Below are 25,866 nucleotides of genomic sequence, written 5' to 3'. Positions count from 1 at the left end.
AACCGAGGCTGTCGCAACATTCATATGCAAGGACATACGACCATACAGCGTTGTTGAAAATGATGGTTTCCGCAGCCTTATTAAGACTCTGGAGCCACGCTACATTTTACTGACACACAAACAGTTGAGTGAAGTGACAGTCCCAAACATGTATTCAGATGTGAAACACAGCATCGCAGCATCGCTTAAGTCAGCAGCAAGAGTCACCCTGACCTGGACCTCCAGAGCAACTGATTCATACCTGACCATTACTGCTCACTACATCGACAGTGACTGGAACCTCGTTTCTCATGTCTTACAGACTAGGGCAGTTGAAACCAGCCACACGGCGAGTAATTTATCTGAACTGTTGTTCGAAGCGATAGGAGAATGGGAGCTGACAGACAAAGAGCCAGCCATCGTAACAGACAATTCTGCGAATATTGTACGTGCTGTGAACATGGTGGACCTGTTACACGTCGGCTGTTTCGCACATCTACTCAATTTAGCTTCGCAAGCAGCTCTCAAAGTCCCAGCTGTTGCGTGCCTGCTCGGCAGAGTGAGGCACATCGCATCATTTTTTCATCGTAGCACCACGGCAAGCTACAAGCTTAAAGAGAAGCAAAGGTTATTGGGTCTGCCTGTACATAAGATGGTGATTGATGTGGTGACACGGTGGAACAGCACACTGGAGATGCTGGACCGTTTCCTCGAGCAGTAACCAGCAATCTCAGCAGCTCTACTGTCACCTGAAGTACGCAGAAATGAAAGGATCTCTGCACTCTGACAGAGGCTGACATAACAGTCGCAGAAGATGTGGTGAAAGCTCTGCAGCCACTGAAAGCAGCCACGCTGGTAATGTCTGAGGAGAGGTCCCCAACTCTATCCGTCATTGCACCTCTGCATGCGCAGCTGCTGGACCAGATGAGCTGTATCCCCCACAACTCCACAGTGATTAAAGACGCCAAGACTGCTGCATATGACAACTTAAATTCAAGGTATGCTTAAGTGTCTGTTTTCTGTGCATGCATACGTATAACAAAAATCCAATATTATGATATAAATATGACTTAAATATGTTAAATCTCTTTAGCCCTGAAGGACAAGCTGTATGTAGCGTCAGCATTAGATCCTCGCTTCAAGGCCCTGCCTTTCTTGTCTGATGAAGCCCGTGACGACACATTGTCTAGACTGATGACTGAAGCTGCTAGTGGGGAGCAATTGGAGACAGAGGCATCTAATGTAAGTAACAGTACAAATATATAAGTATAAATAACTGTTCTTGTACACTGCAGTATTTGAATATAAATTCTAAATACTTTTATTTGTATTAGCAACAATATTAAACAGCTGAATTCCACAGTGAGTTCCTAATTGATTTTCCAATTAAATTTATTTCTGAATATTTTCATCTTTCAACAGGAAGAATCTGCTGTTGATGCAGCTGAGGAAACTGTGCCTGTACAGCAGAGAGACAGCTCCCTTCAGCCTACTCCACCAAAGAGGCCAAAAGAATCTTCTGCACTGATGTTTCTCCTTGGGTCAGCCTACATGCCAAAAGACACTGTATCACACAAAACCCTGTCTGACAAGGCACAGGAAGAAGTGAAAAGATACAGGGAAGTAACACATGTTCCACTTTCTGAAAATCCATTGAACTGGTGGAAGGTGCAAGCTGGGGAGTATCCCCTTTTGGCTTGCCAAGCAAAGCGGTACCTCTGTATACCCGGGACCAGTGTCCCATCTGAGAGTGTTTTCAACCGCTGGCGATATCGTTACAGCAAAAAGGAGCTGCCTCACTCCACAACATGTAGATCAGCTCCTTTTCTTGCAGAAAAATCTTACAGTCTACAACAAGTGAGAAAACACACTCATGAAGGGGCTTTCGTTTCATGGACAGTTTGAGTTTAATGCCCTTGTTCATTAACATATTCCAAAAACATGATTTATTACACTATTGTCATAAGTAATTCAGAGCCCTTGTCAAATATTTTTGTGTGATATTTCTTTCTTGTGATTTTTTGAATGCAGTGACAGTCTGACAGAAATCAGACACAAGGGGGAGTTCAGAGTTCAGGATGAAAATGCCTCAAAAGCAATATAAAATTTCACTAAACATTTTGTAAGACAGAGGGCTTTTTCAGTATCTTATTTTATACTTGAAGTTTACTGTTCACAAGAATTTACAAGACTTTTCCAACATGTACCAAAAACCTGACTTATTGCACTATAAGACAATTCAGAGCCTTTTTACTTTCTGGTTGTTTACTTTTATTTGTTAATTTTTTATTAATTTATATGGTTGTTTGTCTCTTTTGGTTTCTCTTCTGATACAGTTGTTAGGTTTACATTGCAACCACTGTCGCATATTGCACAAAAAGGTTTGTGAGACAGTCACAGGCAGCAAAGTGAATGTCCTCAGTTTACAATGGTTTTGTAGCCACCTTATTTACACTGCCTGCCTTTTGACTTGATTTGATTTAAATTATTAAATTTGAGTGTTTTGGTCAGGTCATGTTTGATAAAAAGTACATGATTAATGTAACGGGTTTGGGCTCAATTCTTAATGTTTAATACATTAATATTTTTAATAATGCACCAAGTTATAGGGTTCTTCTACTATTTACAGCATTAGTTTTCTGATAATCTCTTCCATATTCAAGTAAAATTGGTATTGTGACTGAAATATTCCTAACTGAATCGAAATCGAATCGAATCGAATCAAATCGAATCGTGAATCGAATCGAATCGGGCCCTTGTGAATCGAATCAAATCGATTTGGGAAATCTGAATCAATACCCAGCTCTAATCATTATTAACTCTGCTGGCTGAGGAGCGGGGAGAGAGATGGTGCAGTAGAGAGGGGAGGCGAACCGATCTGGTCTAGTTGCGAATCTTCCCAGTTCTGCTGGCCCACCTGAGCCAGGTGAAGGAGCAGACACACAACTGTCCGTGCTCCTCCTTCTTCTCCTCTCCCACCTAATCCTCATCTCCTCCTCCCATCCTCGCTCCTCTGTCCCACTATGAAAAAATCAGAGAGTTTCTGAAGTTTGAAGTGTGCAAAATTACGCACAGATATATCCAACCAGCTCAGATAGAAGCACACGTAAGTTTTTCTGTCCAGCTCAGGCCGACTCGTGTGCTCAAATATAGTGTCTTGTATATTTTATATGTTATAGATCATAATTGTTTAATCATTGTTTTTCTGGATCATAACAAACACGCAGACACAAACACTACAGCTGCTCCACCTGTCATGCTGACTCATCTGATAGACAATCAGCTGACAGCTGTGATCCTGTCCCGTGTGCACTTTGCAGGTCTGTTTAGATTTATTAGGCTTTATAATTATAGATTTTTTTTCCTTATTAGTGAGTTTATCTTTAAAGACACACTTGTGGCACTTTGGCTAAAACAGTGTCACTGTCTTTGACTACATCTGGCATTTTTCTGTTTTACAGTATGCAGTAGCATCTGTTTTTTTTTTTCAGTTGGTCCCACTCGCTTTAAAATTATGATGGTGCAGAGACTTTTATTGCTTGTTATTTGATGTTGCTACTTGTTATTTAATTAAATTGCAGTGTTTCCCCTATAGTAGGGCTGCGCAGTATACACGGTATGACAGTAGAAACGATATAAATTTGGCCATGGTAGAGATTTGCGCTCTGCCGTCATACCGTCGATGACATCATTGCACCTGCCTCTGTGTGAAAATGGCCTCAAGCACAGTAACGGCAGAGAAGGAGGGGCTGGTTAAAAAAAAAAAAAAAAACTGTGCTACATCCGTGATATGGATGTGGTTCGGGTTTAAAAAGTTGGATGTTGAGCAGAAAAATGTCATCTGCAAGATGTGTGGAGTAACTGTGACCGCCAACAAAGCTAACACGAGCAATTTATTTTCCCATTTGAAATCAAAACGTGCTCAAGTATGCAGAGAGCCAGAGCCTGCGCTCAGCTCAAACACCGGCTCAGTCTACGACAGGGGGTCCCTAACAGGTGGGCCGTGGTCCGAGTCCGGACCCAGACGCCGTCCTATACGGATCCGGACCTATAACCAGTAAATTATTAATAGATTTTATTTTTTTACGGGATGCTTCTATTTTAACTGGCACAACTTTTCTAGTTTTTCCGGCGCTGGTTTAGCTGATCAGGAGACACACAGACCAACTGCAGAGAAGCTGCATGTGGAGGAGACTGTTGTTAATGACAGAGTTTATTACAACAGAAACTAACGTGATGGTTAATGACATCGACACCAACCAGATGCACTTATAAAATTAAACAACTGTATAAGGAGGCCTATATGTAAAACAGGAGAGTCTGTGTTTCTCTGTGAGAAACTTTCAGACCTTCTCACAGCAGAGTGAACAGGTGAGGGAGGAGAGGAGGACAGACTGATCACTAATCAATCACTGATACCGTTTAAAAAAATAAAAATGACAAAATTGGTGACAAACCAAACCTGGGTGTCCACACAAATAAAGTCTTTGTGTGAAACACTGCAGAGTGTAACATCGTGCTGTTTACAGACAGTCTGCTGTCAGTAGTTTGACAGAGAGACAGAGAGGGTCGTGTCTAGAAGGGAACCTTAGACCCGCGAAAGATCGCGCAAGTTTGATTATTTTAGTTGAAATAATGAACACAAATCTCGCGAGAGTTGTACAAATAAAGAGTTACCTTCTAGACACGACTGAAAAAGCTGCGCAGCTCCAAAAATAGAAAATCATGTCGTGGTGCCGATGTTTTTAATGTGGCGGGCCGCCATAAATAAAACACTATTCACTGATCCACAGAGAGTCACTGAAACACTGATCACTGATCTACTGTGATGGAAAAAATACTCACATTCTTTACTTAGGTATCTTTTACAGATTTTTACAGGATTACAGAACCTTTTCACTGTTTTTGCCATTTGCCTTATAGAAAACCTCTCTTACTTGAAGTACTGTTTACAATATCCACTTTACTTTTGTAAGATTTTTTGTACTTCTGAGGCACTATCCTTACTTCTGTTGTTCTTCTGCCCAATAAATGCTCAAAAATGACATATCTTAGCTTTCTTAGCTTGTTGTTGTTGTTAAATCAATTTAGTTTTGCTAAGGGACTACAAAATCCATTCAGAAACACTTCCATTATAAGTTTTACACCGCAACATTTATACCGCGATATATACTGTTACCGTGAAGGGATTCAATTTATACCGTGATATGAATTTTGGGTCATACCGCTCAGCCCTACCCTATAGTGTATTTGGCAGGGCGCCCCGCCCTCCCAACAGACGCTTCCAGCCTGCCAACAGGACGCCCAGTTGTAGTTTTTTTTAATTCTATTATTTAATTTATATTTTATAAGGGCCGATAACATGTGTTCTTTTTATCAAAAAAACTAACTCTAATTTGTGCGATTTTAGAGTCTAAAGCATTGCTATAGTTTCATTACATTAATTTCAATGCATTTCTCCTCTCCTCTGTGACGGGCGGGTCTCCCCCCTCACTCCTCTCTCACAGCACACACTGATGCACCGGTACAGACACACCCACCCACACTCAGAGAGCGGAGGAGAGACAGTTTCCCACCGTTACGGTAAAAAACAACAACAAACAAACAAAAATTGTAAATGGACGACCAGAGGTTCCCCAGCTGTTCGCCCCGCCGAGCAACAATATCTGTATTTTTTAAGTGAACCATACGTGGCGAGGCGGGAAGCACAGGTAGCTCTGTGGCCAGTGTTAGCCAAAATGGGAGCATCTCTCCCAGCCCCGACCACAGCGCTTGCCGATCTCCTGCCCCTGTTAACGTCACCACGACTAGACCCAAACACACCTGTTCAGCCCTCCCACCGAAGCACACAGTAAAAAGCTGCAGACGGGTCACCACCGTCAGTCTGGCTTTGATCCAGCATGACTGTCAGACTGTAGATACTCTGCATGTACAAGAGTGAACTTGGTGAGTGAATTGATTAATGAAGATGGATGCATGGATGGATGGATGGATGGATGGCACGGCGCCAGGATTTTAATTTTGGGTTGGCCACGGTAACTTCCGATGGGCCTTTTAATTACAAAGGTTAACACTGTTTCCAACTGGTAATCTCACTTTAACAAAAATCACTGGTATCATACTGTGGATGGCGACGAGCACTTCCAGTTGATTATGACACTTTTAAAATCTTTTTAACAGTTTCAATCTGCAGTTTATATTTATTTCAAATGGCACAGGATATCTCCTTATCTATGTTTTCACTATGGATCAAGTAGATCAGTGTATCGATGCATTAAGAAAACTGTAATTTTATTTCTTGTAATGCATTTTCATTTGATCTGGCTGGATTACTCTTTAAATTGATTGTAAGGAGAGAGAGAAACGAAGCGATCAGAATAATGGGTGAGCTACAATGACTTTTAACAGGAGAGAGAGCGCGGTAATCTGAAGACAATCAAGTCAGGCAGGAATATTCAGCTCGACCTCCTGTATTGTCTACATTTTATAGATGTTCTAGTTTTGATGAAAAATGCATTTGCAGGTATAAAATAAGACAATGATAAGCTTTCCTCAGTACACCGGTCATCACTTCAACAACCACCATATTGTGACATGCAGACATGGACCAGACCTCACATGTGATAATAGCTGAATAAATGTTGTCTTTTGGGGTGTATTAAAATGCTTATTTTAATAATTAAAAATAAAAATTGAGAAAATATATGTTCTCCCAGTCATTAAAGGTGGGCCAGTTGTAGAAGTGGGTGGGCCCAGGCCCATTAGGCCCACCCATAACGCCACCCCTGATGGATGGATGGATAGATGCATAAATAAGTAAATGAATGAATAAAAACAGTGTTCCATTGCTAAAATAAAAAATGTGAACACATAAGTGTTAACTGTTTATTCAGGTCCAAATGCTCTGTAATCATGGTAATAGGGGCCTTTGGCGAGGGCCCCAACAATGGACCACGCTTATTCCAGCCCAGCCCCCCCCCCCAAAGCAAAAAGGCTAGGGGAAACAATGAATTGTAATTTCAGTCTCCCCTTGTCTTAGCAGAAACTTGAAGTTCCAGTATCTTTGTTGCATTGTGTAACACTATTATGCAGATTTTTTGGGAAAGATGGAAGTTCTTACTAAAGGTGTGATTCCAATGAATAATGTCCTTGTAGAAACATGCTGTCTTCACTTAGAGACTATTTTTACAGAGGAGAACAGAGGACTGATAGAGAGCTGAAAATCATGATGTCACAGTGAAGTTGACCTTTGACCTTTTGGTTATAACATGTCATCACCTCATTTTATCCTATTAACCATTTGCGTGAAATTCTGTCATATTTAGCATATACATTCTTGAGTTATGGTCAGTGAACCAGCCAATCATTTCACTGATGTGTTTTTCGGTTGCCCCGTCAACACGTGAGAAATACTGTGGTGTTACATGTGAGATGAACAGAAACAGTGACAAAATAAGTACAGATGAAAAACAGCAGGTCACCTCACTGGTGTGGTGGTCTGGCGTTGGTGTTTTAAGTCTGACAACTTTCAGAGGGAGGCTCATTCATACGGAGGGAGCTTGCAGTAGAAGCACTGGTCTTTCACGTTGAAAGAAGCAGGCTGAGGTTGATGAGCAGGAAAGCGTTGTGGGGGAGAAGGACGTCATGTTCAGCCTACTGCCACTGTGATCCAACCGCTGATAAGCAGAAGAAACTGAATCGATGGATCAACAACTATCACAACAGCGTTGTGTGTAAACTGCAGGAATAGCACCCTGACCAACGCTGGTAATACAACAAACTTCTTGTATAGCTTCAGCCACTTCCACCCTTCAAAGTACACAACATGTTATCAGTCACAAGCAACATGATCAATAATTATCGATATCTATATGAAACTATATGAAACTTCTTTATTGTGACAGCTATATTAACCAGACATACCTCATCTTATTTTATTTTGGAGTCTATGGGTTCCTGTTACCTCAGATGTCATGAAAGTAAGAGAATGTCAGAGTTCTCCTAACACTTTTAGAAGGTTGGCACTGTCAGGACTGTTTACAAGTGGCCAAAAGCACATTTTTGTGTCAGTATTCACCAGTTAACTAAATCACTTAAACTTGGAAAATAATATTTTTTTTTACATGTCAGATGTAAGTGTAACAGACTAAATAGCATGGAGATGTTCAAATTCCAGGGCATTAACAGCACAATATATAGTCTCAGCAATCTCTGACCAAAAATGATGTGTCCCTACTTTCAACGTCTAACAGTTTAGTTGAGTTACACCCCTCTTCCATTGAGTGATTACCTCAGAAATGACATCATTGCTGCCCCCCCAAGCTAAGTTATGTTAGCGTTTTGAAATAACTCCATAGTTAATTTTCCACTTTGGGTGAAGCTTTTTTGCTTTCTTTTCCGACAAACGTAAATAGTTTTCATTTCCCTCACCTCTCTCTCTGGCCTGGAGCTGAGGCTGCCATCTGTTCTGTGAATAGTTTTTTCTCTCACTCTCTCTCAGGCAGAGGCCAGCTACATAAGAGCTCCGTTCTGTGATGAGGGTGATGGACTAAGTGACGGTAATTTACTTGTTAGCTGGGAACAGGAAACAGATCAGCTATGCTGATGTTTGTGCTTTGTTTGATCAAACCACGCTGGGCTTGGTGCTCAGGGAGCCCTTCCATATCCACTCCAAGGTCAGCTAGGAGTCTGCAAGAGTTAAAAATATTTTGGGTGTGTGCGGCTGTGTTCATGTACTAAGGACCCAAAGTGAGAAGCAGAAACTGGGAGGCATAATGATTTTCTTTGTGTCACTGCCTTGATGCAAGAGCTAAGAATTCCAAAGAGGAGGAAAGAAAATTGCTCAGACTTTATGGGTGAGTGCAACAGCCTGTTTAACCTTGCATGTGGCTGGGACAGATGTTCACTGAATTCAGAAGTAGGTAGCAGTGGAAATATATGACATTGATATATGAGGTATTGAATTCCACATTATCTGAGTCACTGCTGGCCCTCAGAGGTCAGATTAGCTTTGATAAGACTGTTGAGAATCTATCACTGATCCTCTGGGCAAGAGATGCACTTATCTCTCCACTGGCCAACAATGACACAACAGAAATTCTATCATAGTTATTCACGATAACGTACTACGAGGTTGAGTTCATCATCTCATCACTGCAATTTTTTTAGTAGGGTTAATCTCATATTATAAAACCTTGCTAAAACTTGCCAGTTCAGTGAAATTTTATTTGTATAGCACCAAACCATAACAGAAGTTATCTCTGGGTATTTTCATATTGAATGGGTCTAGACTGTACTCTTTATAACATTATATATAGAGACCCAATTTTTCCCTCTAAGAGCGAGCACTAAAGTGATAATGATGAGGAAAAACTTCCTTTTAACACAGAGGAATGAAAGGATGACAAGGAGGGCAAAATAGAAATGAGTAAGTTAGGTCTCCATCATGATCTTTTGAAAATGTAAACAAAATTTTTGCTAAAAGTGAAATATGTAACACCCAAGTTGGAGTTGTTTGCCCCGGCCCCCTCCTCATCAGAGTTGAAGCCCAGGCAGGCTGCCTGCAGGCTCCGCAAACACTGAACCTACCAACCTAAAAGTGCAATATGATACTTTGCAGTCCCCGTAACAAGTTGTGATGTTGCGGTCGTAGCAAGTCGCAAATTCAACCAATCCCCATTAATTCTGTGCAACCTTGCAAGTTTGTCCAAACTCTGCAACTTTCCCACAAATTTGAACAATCATGGCAGATTCCAATGAGTTCCATCAATCAGGGCAGTAATGCGTACCAACGTCATACTTGTACGTCTCTATGAACCAACTCAATGTTTCATTTTATTATTCTCTACTTTTCTGGATTTATATTTTTGTTATTTTTTCACAAGCACTAAAAAGAACACATTTGACATTGTTATTGAAATTTATCAATGGTCTGCACTTATATATTTTTTTCTGTTTTGACTTTTTGGAGTTTGAGCTCCAAATAGATTCTGCTTCTTTGTGGAATACCCACCTAGTGCACTTCTTCATTTACACATAAAGCAGATGTCTATAATTTTTGTAATTCTGAGCCTTTTTGGCAAGGTTCGTTAGAACACTCAGAACAGAGTGCAGTTTTGTTCTCCCTGGAAAAAAATTGCCTTTGATTTGTAATGACCTATACCAAAAAACTGCAACTTTCTTTAGCAATTTTGCCACAATTTTGCAATTTTTTAACTCATTCAGTGAACACAATTCGGATTGTTTGCTGCTCCAAGTAAAGTAAAAACAAAAGTAGACATTCTACACTGGAATGGAAATTTCAAAGGAGAACAGGCTGGCTGTAGCCTTCTTGTCAGAGAAGCCAGTGTTTCAACTTAGCATGTTTCCTTCATCTCTGATGACATGTCATGGTCATTTTATAATTTTGTTCAGGTCTCCTGGCTTATCTAATCTTATGGTAATATATTGTAAAAATGTTCCAATCAAAAAGTGTAGATCAGCTGGAAGAAGTTGTACAGGATGTTTTAAGTCAACTTACAGAAATAACAACCCGTAAACATGTACATTTCTACAATGGTTGGGAAACACATGAGGGGTTCCTGGCAACCACTGGCAGTTCTGTGGTCATGGTAAATGACTGACTGACACTAACGGGTCATGCTCTTTGTTGTCTTTGAGTTGGCAAAGAAGAACATGATGGCAGGGTGAATGAATGAAGTGAAACAACATTTATAATTTTATCAAATTTGTTTAGTGTTTCATAAAACCAGCCATCTCCTATTGACTTCTTTATGTATTTTTGTGTTTCCTTGGTATGTCATAACCTTCAGAAGTGTGTTCAATCTCTGGCTCAGCTGTCTTCAAAAGTTCCTATCTTCAAAACCAATTTATCCTTTCATTATCTAAACAGAAAGCCATTAAAATGAGATTGAGGAAACAACAACGTAGATCTTATCAAAGAAAATCAGCCTCTCCTGTTGACAAAGAGATTGACCAGCGCTGCAGAATACTGAGTGATGTTGCTATCTACAGTGGTCCATTAGCGCTCACTGCAGGAAATCATTCTATTGTAGAAGTCATTCTGAGAGCTTTTATCTGCAGTGGTGGTGAAATGAGAGTGTGGACATCATCCAGACACAATACCCAGCTGCAATCACATCTTAATCGATGTGACTGCCCCATTGCCCTGTGAACTGAGGTGTCTGGCACATTGCTGAACATTTCCTGTGCCTCCCCTTTCACTTCATAACACCTGCACTCAGCACACAGCCCTCCAGTGTCAGTGCTGCTGATGGACACAATAATGAGCTGTAATGGGCTTGGCCACTGGGCAATGAGCAGCAAACCACTCGAGTCAGCAAGTTGCCAGGTGCTCTTCAAACCAGCCCACATGGGGAAAAGATGTTTCTTGGGGTTTTTTGTTGTTGTTTTTATTTTCAACAGTCTTTAAAGTTTTTACTGTCTTGGCAACTTTTTTCATTTTTCAGTCATTTTTGCACAAACTTGCTCTGTCAGGCCCAGCATGTGATCTTGACCCAGAGAGCACATCGGGACATACCAAACATCTTACATGGTTGCACCCAAAATGGATTCAAGAATGAGGATCAATAGTGCTTTTAGTACACTTTATGTGCACCATATAGCACCTTTTTGAACTGCTTTGGTACTCATTTGTAGATATATGCGTGTATGTTTGGTATACAGCCCCAATTCTAAATAAGTTGGGACGATGTGTAAAACATAAATCTAAAAGCAATGATTTGTAAACACTTTCTGACTTGTATTCAACTGAATACTGTACGATGACAAGATATTTAATGTTAAAACTGATAAACTTTTATTGTGAATATACATTTATTCTGAATTTGATGCCGGTAACATGTTTAAAAAATTTGGTAGAATGGCAGCAAAAGACTGGGAAAGTTGCAGAGAGCTTAAAAACACCTGTTGGGAGCATTGCACATGTAAAAAAGAATAACTGGTAACATGACTGGCTTCAAGAGGGGCATCCTCCAAAGGCTCAGTCCTTCACAAGCATGGATGCGGTGAGGTTCACCACTTCAGCCTAGTCAAAGAGATTAAGAACAACATTTCTGCAAAAACTGCCAAGAATTCAGGAATTCCACAATCTACAATCCATAACACGGCCTAAAAAATTCATTAAATTATATTTATTAAAGATACAACATGGGCTCAAGAACACTTTGGAAAACTGTTGTCAGTAAACAGTAAACACAGATGGCTGAGTACACATTTCAAGTTCAGAAATCATGGACATCGTGTCTTCCAGGCAAAAGAGGAAATCGACCACCAGCGCTGACTTCAAAGGACAGCATCTGTGATGGTATGGGGCTGGATTAGTGCCCATGGCATCATGGGTAACTGTCACATATGTGAAGACTCCATTAATAACAGTAAATACTAGTCTGACAGGCATCAACCACTGAGCTCTCTACTATCCTAACATTGTAAGGATGTATTTGAGATAGTGTGTCCCCTCAGAATTGTCATACAGTTATGTATACATGTGGGAGAGAAAATAAAAAGAAGTTGTTGCTGATGTTCATTGACAGCAAATTCAGAAAGTGCAGTGTTTCCCCTAGCTTTGTTTCCATTTGACAAAAAGACAACATTTATTCGGCTAGTATCACATGTGAGGTCTGGACCAATCATAGTGGGCCATAATTTGTCGTACCAGATACGTTACACTTGCGCACGCATGTCACACTATGGCGGTTGTTCAGCAGAAATGATGACCGGTGTACTGAGGAAAGCTTATCATTGTTTTATTTTATACATGCAAATGCATTTTTCATTAAAACTAGAACATCTATAAAATGTGGATGATACAGGAGGTAGAGCTGAATGTTGTTGCCTGACTTAATGTCTTCAGATGACTTTAACAGCACAAATAGTTTATGAATGAACAGCACATCGCACCACGCTCTCTCTCTCTCCTGTTAAAAGTCATTGTAGCTCACCCATCATTCTGATCACTTCATTTCTCTCTCCTTACAATCAATTTAAAGAGTAATCCAGCCAGATCAAATGAAAATGCATTACAAGAAGTAAAATGACAGTTGAATTGATATACTGATCTACATAATCCATAGTGAAAACATAGATAAGGAGATATCCTGTGCCATTTGAAATAAATATAAACTGCAGACTGAAACAGTTAAAAAGATTTTCAAAGTGTCATAATCAACTGGAAGTGCTCGTCGCTATCCACAGTATGATACCAGTGATTTTTGTTAAAGTGAGATTACCAGTTGGAAACAGTGTTAACCTTTGTAATTAAAAGGCCCAACCGAAGTTACCGTGGCCCACCCAAAATTAAAATCCTGGCGCTCTGCCTGCCATCCATCCATCCATCCATCCATCCATCCATCCATCCATCCATCCATCCATCTTCATTAATCAATTCACTCACCGAGTTCGGTCTTACACAGCCATGCAGACTGCAGGCCAAAACCGGCCCGCCAGAGGGTCCAGTCCGGCCTGTGGGATGATTTTGCAAAGTGTGACACATTAATTTTAGGGTTGAAACGATTCCTAGAGTAAGTCGAGTAACTTGATGACTAAAATCCGTTTAAATTTGAACAACTGTACAGCACACTGTGTTTCTCATATGGGGGTTATTAAAGACCAGAGTATTGATGAGTGCCGACATTTCAATTTTGATCTAATTTATTGTCACAGGGCTGCAGCATCTCTCCTCTCTGTGTCAATGCAGTTCCTCCATACACACACGTACAGTACAGACACAGAGGAGGTCAGTGTGATTCTCTGACCCTGTCTGTATCTGATCTGTTGACTTTCTTCATCAGCAGGATGTTTTATAAAGACAAAAAGACTAAACCAAGAGAGTTTATTACAACAAACTAACGTGATGGTTAATGACATCAACACCAACCAGATGCACTTATAAATTTAAACAACTGTATAAGGAGGCCTATACGTAAAACAGAAGAGTCTGTGTTTCTCTGTGAGAAACTTTCAGATCTTCTCACAGCAGAGTGAACAGGTGAGGGAGGAGAGGAGGACAGACTGATCACTAATCAATCATTGATACCGTCGTCTTCTCGGACTGATTAAAAAAATAAAAATGCCAAAGTTGGTGACAAACCAAACCTGGGTGACTGCAGAGTGTGACATCGTGCTGTTTACAGACAGTCTGCTGTCTGTAGTTTGACAGAGAGACAGAGAGGGTCGTGTCTAGAAGGGAACCCTAGACCCGCGAAAGATCGTGCAAGTTTGATTATTTTAGTAGAAATAACGAACACAAATCTCGCGAGAGTTGTGCAAATAAAGAGTTACCTTCTAGACACAACGAAAAAAGGTGCGATGTTTTTAATGTGGCGGGCCGCCATACATAAAACACTATTCACTGATCCACAGAGAGTCACTGAAACACTGATCACTGACCTGCTGTGATGGAAAAAATACTCAGATTCTTTGTTTAAGTAAAAACACTAATACCACGATATAAAATTACCTAATTACAATTTAAAAATCTTGTATGTTATTATTTCCTTTTTTGAAAAATCAACATTTTTATTGCTGTTGTTGTACTTTAATGGTTTTCTTATTGGTATTTTTTATTGACTAAATACAGACCTGCAAACTCATAAGAGGAGAAAAAGGTGGCATGTTGGTAAACCAGTCCCCTGTCCTCTGGGGGTCTGGGAGCGTCTGTCCTGCTCCAGAAGAAAAATGTTGTGATTTTAACATGTTAACAAAACATTCTGGTGACTGTTTCAGTTAAAAGAGTTAGTTCCATCTTCTGTTTGTGGTTTCTGCAGACATTACTACCTTTACTTTTACCTTTGTACTTGAAAAAAAAGTAGAAAGTAAAGTAAAAACAGTAAAAATAAATCTACATTAAAAGTAAAGTTACTTTACTGAGTATTTTTACTTTAGCAATTTATAGTTGTTCATTTAATAGACCCGTCTTATTTTCTCTTTTGTTAATTACTATTGTTCTTAAATAAAGCAAAAGTAATGTAATGAAACACAATGAAAAAAAAATGCAGAACACACAATATTTCTTTTCTGATTACTCGATTAATCGCCAGAATAATCAATAGATTATGCTTTAATTTTACTGGCTCGACTGACTTGAGATCAAATTGGGCTGTATGTGGCCCCTGAACTAAAATGCGTTTCACACCCCTGCCATAGGGGAAACACTGAAGAGTGTATATTTACAAAAAACAATAAAGTCAATTACTTTAAACATTAAATATATTGTTGGAACTGAATCACAAGGGCACAGTGCAGCACACACTGGAGTTCTGAATAATTAATTAACTTAACAATTAGCTTTGCAAGACTAAGTATTTTGTGACTTATACATTCCCCATCACTGGCAGAAGCACCAATCTCCATCACTACGAGATGTTATGGATGACCAAGTCACAACGCTGTGACGGCCACAGGCCTCAGGTCAGTTCCAGTTCCTGCCTCTGCTTTCCCTTCTACCTGGGCAGGGCCTTTAAAAGCTTGGGAGAATCCAAGATGGCTCTCTCTCTCTCCCACCTGGAAGGCTGGTGCCTTTCAGGCACCCACTGGTTTTGTTTGGTTTGACTTTGTTTAGCTTAGCCTTGGCTTTCCTTTTACACATAGTTTATGTTAGCACCCACATACACAGCACCCAACACCTTCATTACACCACTGATTTCCATACTTAGTTATTTGGTTCTCTACGCTGTTTCATTTTCAATGAATTAATTATTTGTTTAAAGCTGTTATTGTGTGGACCTCCTGTCTTTGTTATGCTCTCCAACGAGCTGAGCATAACACCGCTACATTCAACAAAACCTCAACCAAGTCTGATGGTGTTCAAAAGAAATAAGTTGTTTGACTTTGAATCCAAAGTAACCTTTCAAATGCCAAAGTCACACAATGACAAACAAACAAACAGCTTGAGGCAGTGGCAGACCAGCATAGTGTTGATGTAATCAATTATAGAAATGCATCAATTGCATAACATGCATCAACATGTCACAATGAGCTGCTGGGCCATGTCAGAGCATGGATTCACCTGGAGGTCAGGCTGCAGCAAACAAACCTCGCCACAGTCATCTAAGTGTGGAATATTTAAGACAGAAATGCAACAGTATGTTCCTCTATCAGCAAACTGCAAATGACTTTATGTGTGTGATTTAGTTTCTCATGGACACACTTAACTTGTTGTTAAAAAACTGCTATTAACTACTGCTGCTGGTAATTCATGCACTCCCCCAGTGTTTGAGGTTCCAGCTGCAGTCAGCTGCATGGCACTAACTAGCGGTTAGCAGATGAAGTAGCTAACCACTAACACCAAGTAAGGCTTTGTCCAACAGGAAACTTCATAAATCACCTAAAGTTGAGGATCGGAGAGAAAATACATATCCTCCATAAAATATGATCCAATATGAATTGCAATTCTTAAGTATTGTCATTCTACAAGTATTATGACTCCATATTATGATTTATTGTAGATTCAGTTTACTTTTTTAAAACACTACACCTTGTGGACAAGTTGAATCCTACATTTCTTCTTTTGTCTTCTTCTTGTCACGTCTCATTTTCTGTTATTTTCTTGTTACATTTATCTTTTAATATAAATAAAAAAATTTCATGGCCTTAATGCGGAGTACATTTTTGACTGCAGTATCAAAATCGGTTATCAAATTGATATTTTTAAAAGTATTGTATCGAAATGTGAACTTCCACTATCGTGACAACACTACTTTATTGCAGTGGTTCCCAAATTGAGGGACAGGTTATTCTAATGTGCTTCATGTGTCCATTTTTCATATTAATTTATGATTGAATAATATGTCAAAATATTTATCTGGGGTAAATTAATTGTTATGTTAATCAAATAATAAATATAATCTTTAGATTAATCAGCAACTTAATCCTTGGATTAACTGACTGATCGAGACAACTAATGAAATGTTTAAAAAATAATTATTAGGTGTAGCCCTATACCTCATACAACCTCACTTCAAAGAATTTGAACTGTCCCTTTAAGGTTGTGGTGAACAGAGCAGCACTGCAACACTCAGCAGGCTGAGGTGGACAGAACACAGCAAAGTACAGTAAAGAAAGCATCAGCATTTGATCAGCTTTTTTTGAACCCCAAGTGATCCATTAACATATGCTCAGATCAGCCCAGTTACTGGATTACTTTGGACTGGGGCTTGGAACATGTCTTACATCAAAATTAATTGATTAATCAATTGTTAATTGATTGTTAAATTAATTGCCCGCTAGTTTGATAATCAATTAAATGATTTGAGTATTTTTTTTTAAGAAAAAATGTCAAATTTCCACCTACTTAAATATGAATATTTTCTGGTTTCTTTACTCCTCTATGACACAAAACTGAGTATCTTTGGGCTATGGGCAAAACAAGTCATTTGAGGACGTCATCTTGGACTTTGAGAAATGTGTATCAACATTTTTCATTTTTTTCTATGCTAAACAACTAATCAATTAATCAAGAAAATAACAGGCTGATTAATTGAGGATGAAAATAACTGTTGGTGGCAGACCTAAATTATATGAATCTGTCTTGTACAGGAGCCTCAGTTTTATTATTTAAGTTTACATATAAGCAGTTACAGAGGAAGCTGCATTCCATAGACTGGTATTTTCCTCACATTTTAGTGTCAGTCTTGCTTTCTCTCAGGAAAGTAAACCAAGAAGTTCCAGAAAGTCAGAAAGGCATTCTGTCTGTGAGAAAACCATGATATCTTCATTTTAGGTAAATTCAACAAAGCACTATTCTCCCCTGCAATTCAATTATCTGCCAACATTTGACTGCGTGGAGTCTGGAGGAGGAACTGGAATGTCTCCTGATCATTTCTCCGTAATCAGATGAGTTCTCTATAGCTGAATCACATGTTGTCAACTACAGCTGCCAAGAAAAGAGGCAAACAACAACAATCTGTGTTCTACAGCAATGAATAAATGTTCAACATTTATTTGACATTTTTAACTTATTTCTGGCAGGGGAGAACACAACGAAGATGGACAACCAGTCATTGCTTTATCTGTGATTAGCTGTGTCTTCTGAGGTCCTTTTAAACCATGATCAAGAGATCTGCATGTGTAGTATTTGTAACATGGCACAGAAAATGTCCCAGATTCCTTGTTGTTGGTAACATTGGACAGGGTGAAATTTTAGGCTTTTAAGGTCTTTCCTGAACATCAAAAGAAAGCCTGTCATGGTTAAGATCAGTGAGGGTGTGGGGGTTGTACTGACAATGTGAAAGAATGCTATACATGGTGACTAAATGGCAACGTTGGTTGTGTGTAAGGCAGTCCCTGAACAAAACTGTTCATTCAGGTTGTGACCCTCTTTGACAATATTAATTGATGTAAGGACTGAGTGGAGGAGGGATCTGTTTGAGGTCATTGCGTGATGACTAAAAGTTACAGAAACATCGGCATGCACATCCATGATGCAAATCTCCTGATCCACCACATCCCAAAGGTGCTCTATTAGACTGAGATCAGGTGACTATGGAGGCCATTGAAGTACAGTGAAGTCCAATCATGTTCAAGAAACCAGTTTGAGATGATTTGAGCTTTGTGACATGGCGCGTTTTCCTGCTAGAAGTGGCCATCAAAAGATGTGTACACTGTAGTCATAAAGGTATGGACATGGTCAGCAACAATACTCAGGCATTTAATCGATGCAGCATTTAATCAATGCTCACTTGATACAAGGGGTGCAAAGTATGAAAATATCCCCCACACCATTACACTGCCACCAGCAGCCTGAACTGTTGATACAAGGCAGGATGGATCCATGCTTTCATGTTGTTTATGCCAAAGTCTGACCCTACCATCTGAATGTCGCAGCAGAAATCAAGACTCACCAGACCAGGCAATGTTTTCAAATCTTCTATTGTCCGGTTTTGGTGAGCCTGGGTGAATTGTAGCCTCAGTTTCCTGTTCTTAGCTGGCAGGAGTGGCATCCAGTGTGGTCTTCTGCTGCTGTAGCCCATCTGCTTCAAGGTTCGACATGTTGTGTGTTCAGAGATGGTCTTCTAACTTGGTTGTAACAAGTGGTTATTTGAGTTACTGTTGCCTTTCCGTCATGTCTAATCAGTCTGTCCATTCTCCTCTGACCTCTGGCATCAACAAATTTTTGCCCAGAGAACTGCTGCTCACTGGATATTTTCTCTTTTTCAGACCATTCTCTATAAACCCTAGAGATGGTTGTGCGTGAAAATCCCAGTAGATCAGCAGTTTTTGAAATACTCAGAAGAGCCTGTTTGGTACCAACAACCATACCACATTCAAAGTCACTCAAAATCACCTTTCTTCCTCATTCTGATGCTTGGTTTGAACTTCAGCAGGTTGTCTTGACCATGTCTACATGCCTAAATACACTGAGTTGCTGCCATGTGATTGGCTGACTAGATATTTGCGTTAACAAGCAGTTGAGCAGGTGTACCTAATAAAGTGGCCGTAGGTGTATATCGAAAATAAAATGAATGGGTAAAATCCGAGCATTAATGGAGAAAAAAATAAATAAACAGGAAAATTTGAGACAAAAAACATAGTGTACACACACACTTTTTGCACCCACAATACAATTCTAAAATTTTCTAAATTCTGCACTATGGCTGCAGGTATATGAAAACCCAGCTCCACTTACTGAACTGAATATTTATCACTCGCAGGGAGGGATAGATGAACATTTCAACTACTCAATAATTTTCTCTTTAGGACAAAGTATAGAGATTTAGAAAGAAAGGTTTGCTTTGTTTATTACTTTATTACTAAACCTTCACCTTGCATTTGTAAAATAATTCAGAGGTTTGTCTTTGAGGTGCTTCAGTGAGTTGAAAGTGTTTCCTCCTTTTGTCTGAAAAGTTTGATGGCAGTTTTGTGAATTTATTATTAATCCCTGATGACCCAACTGGAACGTAAAGAACTTCTATATACAATTCATACAATTTTTCTTTCTGAAGAGTGGTGGCAGAGCTGTCACTGCACTTCAACCTGTTGTTGACAACAAGGCCGCCCAACACAGAAGAACAGTAACTTGTTCTTTTGTGTCTAGTCCCTCAGTCAGAATGGAAGACACCTCCTAAGGTGGTTGAGAATGACTGAGCCAAGATCCTGTGGGACTTCCAGATCCAGACTGACAAACTGGTGATGGTTAACCAACCAGACATTGTGTTGATCCACAAACAACGGAAGAAGGCAGTGGTGATAGATGTAGCAATCCCGAGTGACAGCAACATCAGGAGGAAGGAACACGAGAAGCTCGAAAAATACAAAGGGCTAAAAGAGGACCTGGAGAAGATGTGGGGAGTAAAGGTGTAGTGACTTCAAAGAACAAAAGAGTCGCTGAGAGGCTGAGGCTGGGCCTTCCACTTTGTGACGCGCTTAACGAAAAAAATCACTTAGATACGGAAAATATATTTAACCTTTTATTAACGAAAAAAGAATTATCAACTTATGATACCGTGCACAAACTCATAATCAAAATGATCACAGTGATCAAAGGAAATAGCGGTCAACAAAAATACGGCGACCCCGCTCACCCTCTCTCACGCTAGCCACACACGCACAAAGGAGGTGAGCAGGTGCCTATATTAACTTAACATCCCCGCCCATATCCACTTGACCTACATATTACCTCATTAACAGGATCACGCAAAGGTAAACAATAACAAACACCAGTATTTAAATCAACACACCTAGAAAAATCCCTTGAAACTCATTCATGGCTCCTACAAAAGGCAACAGTGGTTCCAGTAGTGATTGGAGCACTGGGGGCTGTGACCCACAAACTAGGAGAGTGGTTCCAGCAGATTCCAGGTACACCATCGGAGGTCACTGTCCAGAAGAGCTCAATTCTAGGAACAGCTAAGATACTGCACAGAACCCTCAAACTCCCAGGCCTCTGGTAGAGGACCCAAGCTTAAGGAAGACACACCAACTCCCCCCAAGGGGGAGGAGAAGTTGAAAGAGGGAATTTGTGTGTGTGTGTGTGTGTGTGTGTGTGTGTGTGTGTGTGTGTGTGTGTGTGTGTGTGTGTGTGTGTGTGTGTGTGTGTGTGTGTAAATCCCAATATGCTCTCTGTGAAACCAAAGGACTCTTAGTACCTATGTGCACATGATATTTTGAGTGTACTGCAGTTTAACAGTTTTGGAGCCATCACAATTTGGCCCTTGCCAAACTCGCTCAAATCCTTGCGCTTTCCCATTTTTCCTGCTTCTAAAACATCAACTTTGAGGACAAAATGTTCACTTGCTGCCTGATATATCCCACCCTCTAACAGGTGCCATGATGAAGAGATAATCAGTGTTATTCACTTCACCTGTCAGTGATCATAATGTTATGCCTGATTGGTGTATATGGCTCATAAAATGAGGACAAGCATAATAGGTCCTCTTTAAGGTCAGAAAGTGGGCAAGCCAGACATTGTGACATAGGGGTGTCAAAATTAATTGTTTCTAAGATGCTTTGCGAGGCGGACATGGAAGATTCTGTATCAGTGCAGTGACAGAACATAATCGATTATAGCGGAGAGAAGTTTCATTTTGATTTTCCAGCCACGGCTGGACAATTAAGATCTACAATTAAAAATACCTTCCTGGTAGCAACCAGCGCCGTAGTGACATTGTATTGAATTATGGGAGAACTGTGCAAGCGCAATATGATGGAAGGAGGTGAATCAAGAGCAAGTGATAAAAAAACGCACATGGTATTTTCAAAGCAGACCTCTGGGCACATTTCAGATTTTATGAACCTGCTGGGAAGAACGAACTAACCAAGACACATGCTTTGTGTAAAGTCTGTCGCACAAAAATCAAACATCATGAAAATACCACTAACTTGAGAAACCACGTTAGCCATTTTCACTCTGAGAAGCTAACGACTGGCACGGTTAAGAAAACAGCAGACCCAGCCCAGCCAAGAATTGAGGAGATGCAACTTTGATGCCCAACGCTGAGAAAGGGAAGAGAATCTTTTCCCTGTCTTTTCTCTGTCGGGTAAACACAACATTTAATTTAGACTAGTCGACTAGTCTATCAGAAAGAAAATACTCAGAAAGCAGTTAAAATTGGACACAGCTTACTAACTGATAATGTTAAACTGTCCAAAAAAATACTAAGCGCAAGAGTATTAAGAGGCATTTGAAGCTGCTAATCACAGTCTGCAGTCGCCAAATAACCTACAAAACATGACAATATCTCACTAAATGCTTCACCTTTTCAGTCCACAAAGGATCACAGTGTCTGGGGGTAAACAACATTGTTTACCTGAAGCTGACGTTAGCTGCCAGCCTGCTACACAGTGTGGCTAATATTAGCAGAGCTAGCAGCAGCAGCTGCCCTGTCTGTAGTTTAATGTCAGTGTCTGTGCTTAATGTGGTCACACATCACTCCAGTCGAGTGGTTATGGATCAGATTATTCTGTCACAGTCTACATTCAACTTTACTTCCATTTTCTATATCAAAAGACTGCGAAACTGCGCTGGTTTTACGAGCTGTCATCTGTCCAACTCTGCTGATTAAAAACATCCAGGATTGGGTGGTTCATCAGGGTGTACATGCTGGGCGAGAGGGGTTGCTGTCTGATGCAGCTGCAGCCCTAACTAGTGGCCGGCAGCTGCATAACACCTTTGAGGCAACTGTAACTGGCATTGTACATGAATAAAATATTGCTAAACAGTTAAACTGACTAGTATTTTTGGTGCCGACTAGTGAGGGTGGCAACATTTAATCATGTACATCCCTAGTCTGTGGTAAGGATGCAACTAACAATTATTTTCATCACATCATTATTTCATTATTTTCATCACAGGTTTGGTCTGTAAAATGATGAAAAATGTTGAGCATTGTTTTCCAAAGCCCAAGTTGACGTCCTCAAATGTCTTATGTCCAAAACATAAAGATATTCAGTTTACTGTCATAAGAGGACTCAATAAATCAGACAATATTTACATTTGAGAAGCTAAAATCAGAACATTTTGACACTTTATGATATAAAAAAAAGGACTCAAAACCATTAATCAATTAGTAAAATAGTTGGTGATTAATTTAATAATTGATTAATAATTGATTCATCTGTGCAGCTTTATAAGCAGTTACTTGAGCAGAAGACAGTTGCTAGAAGCTGCAGCTAGACTACAGAAATATTATTTTTGTTTTTGAGGATGGAACAATTTCACACAAATACAGGGTTGCTAGACCTACACAGTTTATTCATTTTGCAATTTAATGTTAAGACATTTATGTTATTGATTTTTGAAGAATGTTCAAACAGCAATGAAAAAGGGAGTTCATATTTATCTGACTGCTTTTATTGATGAAAAAGTAGCCATGTGCAGTAATATAGAAATACAATATATGTAATATAGAAAATTGAGAATGCAATGCATCGTGATGCATTGTGAAATTGAATCAAATGAAATCTTAGACAGGATAATCATAAATGAATCGAATCATGAGATCAATGAAGATGCACAGCCCTACTGTGACACATATTCAACACAGAAACATGGAGTACTCCTGTTGCTCTCCATGGAACTCAAGCAGCCTTTCCCTGAAGGAACTCCAACAGATGGGCACAGCACTGGAGAAAAGTTGTTTACTTTTTAAATAATAAGTTGGCAAGACACTGCAAATAAGAAAGTGATCTGGCCAATGGGTCTAGGCCAAGAGGGATAATCCATCTCAAATCTGTTTCTCTTTCACTCTGACACGTGCCCGTGCCAATTGGACAGTATCATAACAGTCGTCTCAGAACTTGGCGGGCAGCAATTGAAAAAAATTGTTGAAACACTGGGCCTCATTCATAAAATGCTTGCTTGCACAGATTTAATCTTTACTTATGCATATGCAAGCACTAACAACTACTGCAGGAGTTATCAATATTTCTTAATTATGAAATTTCTGTCTATAAAAACAAATTGTGTGTGCTTTGAAAGTAGATATGCACAAATCGTTTTTCATTCAATGGAAAATTATAAGTTATGAGATAACAGAGGCACAAATGGCATAATGAAATGGAACATATCAATTAAGGATATAAACCCCACAATAAAACTGATTAGCCAGGGCACAGGAATGTTGACAGAATAAAGCAGAATAACAATTACACATATGCAGGGGTCATACCGTATTTTTTAACTATACATATGCTGAGCAACTTCATCCTAAACAAGAATGTCCTAGAAGTGTGTTTGCTGTTTGTTTGTTTGGATCCAGGCTGCTATTAAAACTGCAAACCCCCAAGTAATAAGTCTAAGAGCTGGGGCCTACTTTAAGACAGTTTTGGTTAGTTCTAGACTGTGGTGCTGAAGAGGATGATCTACGGTATTATCCAAAATCTGTCTCCTACAAATGATGTTACCTATTTGCAAGACAGCAAATATGTTTAGTAAACCTGCCTGATTTTTATCAGTATAAAACACACACAAAACATGGTGAAACATGTCGATCAGTGTTTCCCAATGCCTAAGATGATGTCCTCAAATGTCTCATTTTGTCCACAATTCAAAGATATTCAGTTTACTGCCAGAGAGGAGTAAAGAAACCAAATATATTCACATTTAAGAAGCTGGAATTAGAGAATTTGGACTATTTTTCTTTAAAAAAAAAAAAAAGACTCAAACCAATTAATCAATTATCAAAATAGTTGGTGATTATTTTAAAAATCAATTCATTAATTCACTGTTGCAGCTCTACTGTGGCAGCATATTTTCATTTGTTTTCCAAACAACATCCACAACTGACACATGCAAATCACTTATATAGTAGTGTTTAGGCAACTCAAAAGAAACAAGTCAATAATGATAATAATGTCCACAAGTCAGGACATTTTTGATTTTTCAATTTTTAGATATAACCCTGTTTTGTGATGTCAAAGTACTGCACTGTGTCCGCCCATCATCCCTCTACCAATATACATTTTGTGGATTGAGACAAAAAACATGAACCTAATCCACATAACAACCATGTCTCCTCCAAAAAGTATTTTAAAGAATATATAGGTAATTTACAGAAGACAGACTTGCATTATCACATGTGATAATTCATTCCTGTTCATTATGAAAGTGTATCTTAATGTACTGTCAACAGTCAGAGATTGAAGCTTGGTGCATTTTATATGATAACAGCTGTACAAGGCAGACACTCCCCTTACAGGAGTAATATGGAGCAACTGCACCTGCAAATATGATTACAGCAGTCCACATAGCGAGTTGGAGGCATAGATGGTATAGTACGTTGAAATCCTACTTAATATACGATCTATGGTTGAAGTGAGTTGTTTCCTTTCCAGACTCTGGGAAGCTCTGCAGGCTGCAGGAACTCCACAGAAGGGCAGAATGCATGCAACATTATAAATTGACAACAACAAGCAACAATGAGTCCTCCACTGTAAATTCATCAACTGTCAGTTGTCTGTCAATATAAAGCTAAGCCTCGTATCCTGAAAACAAAAGCCCACAGGACTTTGAGTTAAGTTGCTGCCTGTCTCACTGCCTGCCCGACTCCATTAGCATACTGCTCAGTTTTACAATTATAAACATCTGCAAGACATTTCTTACAACTCATAAACAGACACTCATTCCGTGAACATTCAGCATTAATCTGAACTCTAATTAAGGTGAAACAGACAGTTTTTCTGGCCCAGATTAGAAATCTCAAAGGGGGACATGGTGACTGCAGTGCTGATGTATTCAAACTTAACATGTTTCCTTGATCTCTGATGAAATATAATGGTCATTTTATGATTTACTACAGTAAGTATATTACAAATTTCAGTATTAAGGACAAGGATTAACTGAAAAAATATGATGCCACTGCCAAAAAAGGCTAGAGCCTTAAGACTATATAGACAATTCTCCCTCAATGCCACCATTATGTAACTGAAAAC

General features: G+C 39.5%; 1 protein-coding gene and 1 pseudogene across 1 annotated transcript in view; one reads left to right on the top strand and one right to left on the bottom strand.

Annotated features, from left to right (window-relative positions):
* The window catches only part of ltbp1 (latent transforming growth factor beta binding protein 1), a 224,142-nt gene that overhangs the window by 189,814 nt on the left and 8,462 nt on the right, over positions 1-25,866 (bottom strand). The gene's annotated exons all lie outside the window — the stretch shown is intronic.
* On the top strand, positions 223-20,298 carry LOC146315941 (E3 SUMO-protein ligase ZBED1-like; annotated as a pseudogene).

The sequence above is a fragment of the Lutjanus erythropterus genome, chromosome 14, assembly GCF_056507025.1.
Source record: "Lutjanus erythropterus isolate fLutEry1 chromosome 14, fLutEry1.hap2, whole genome shotgun sequence".
Taxonomy (NCBI): domain Eukaryota; kingdom Metazoa; phylum Chordata; class Actinopteri; order Lutjaniformes; family Lutjanidae; genus Lutjanus; species Lutjanus erythropterus.
This window is presented reverse-complemented; position numbering and strand designations above follow the sequence as displayed.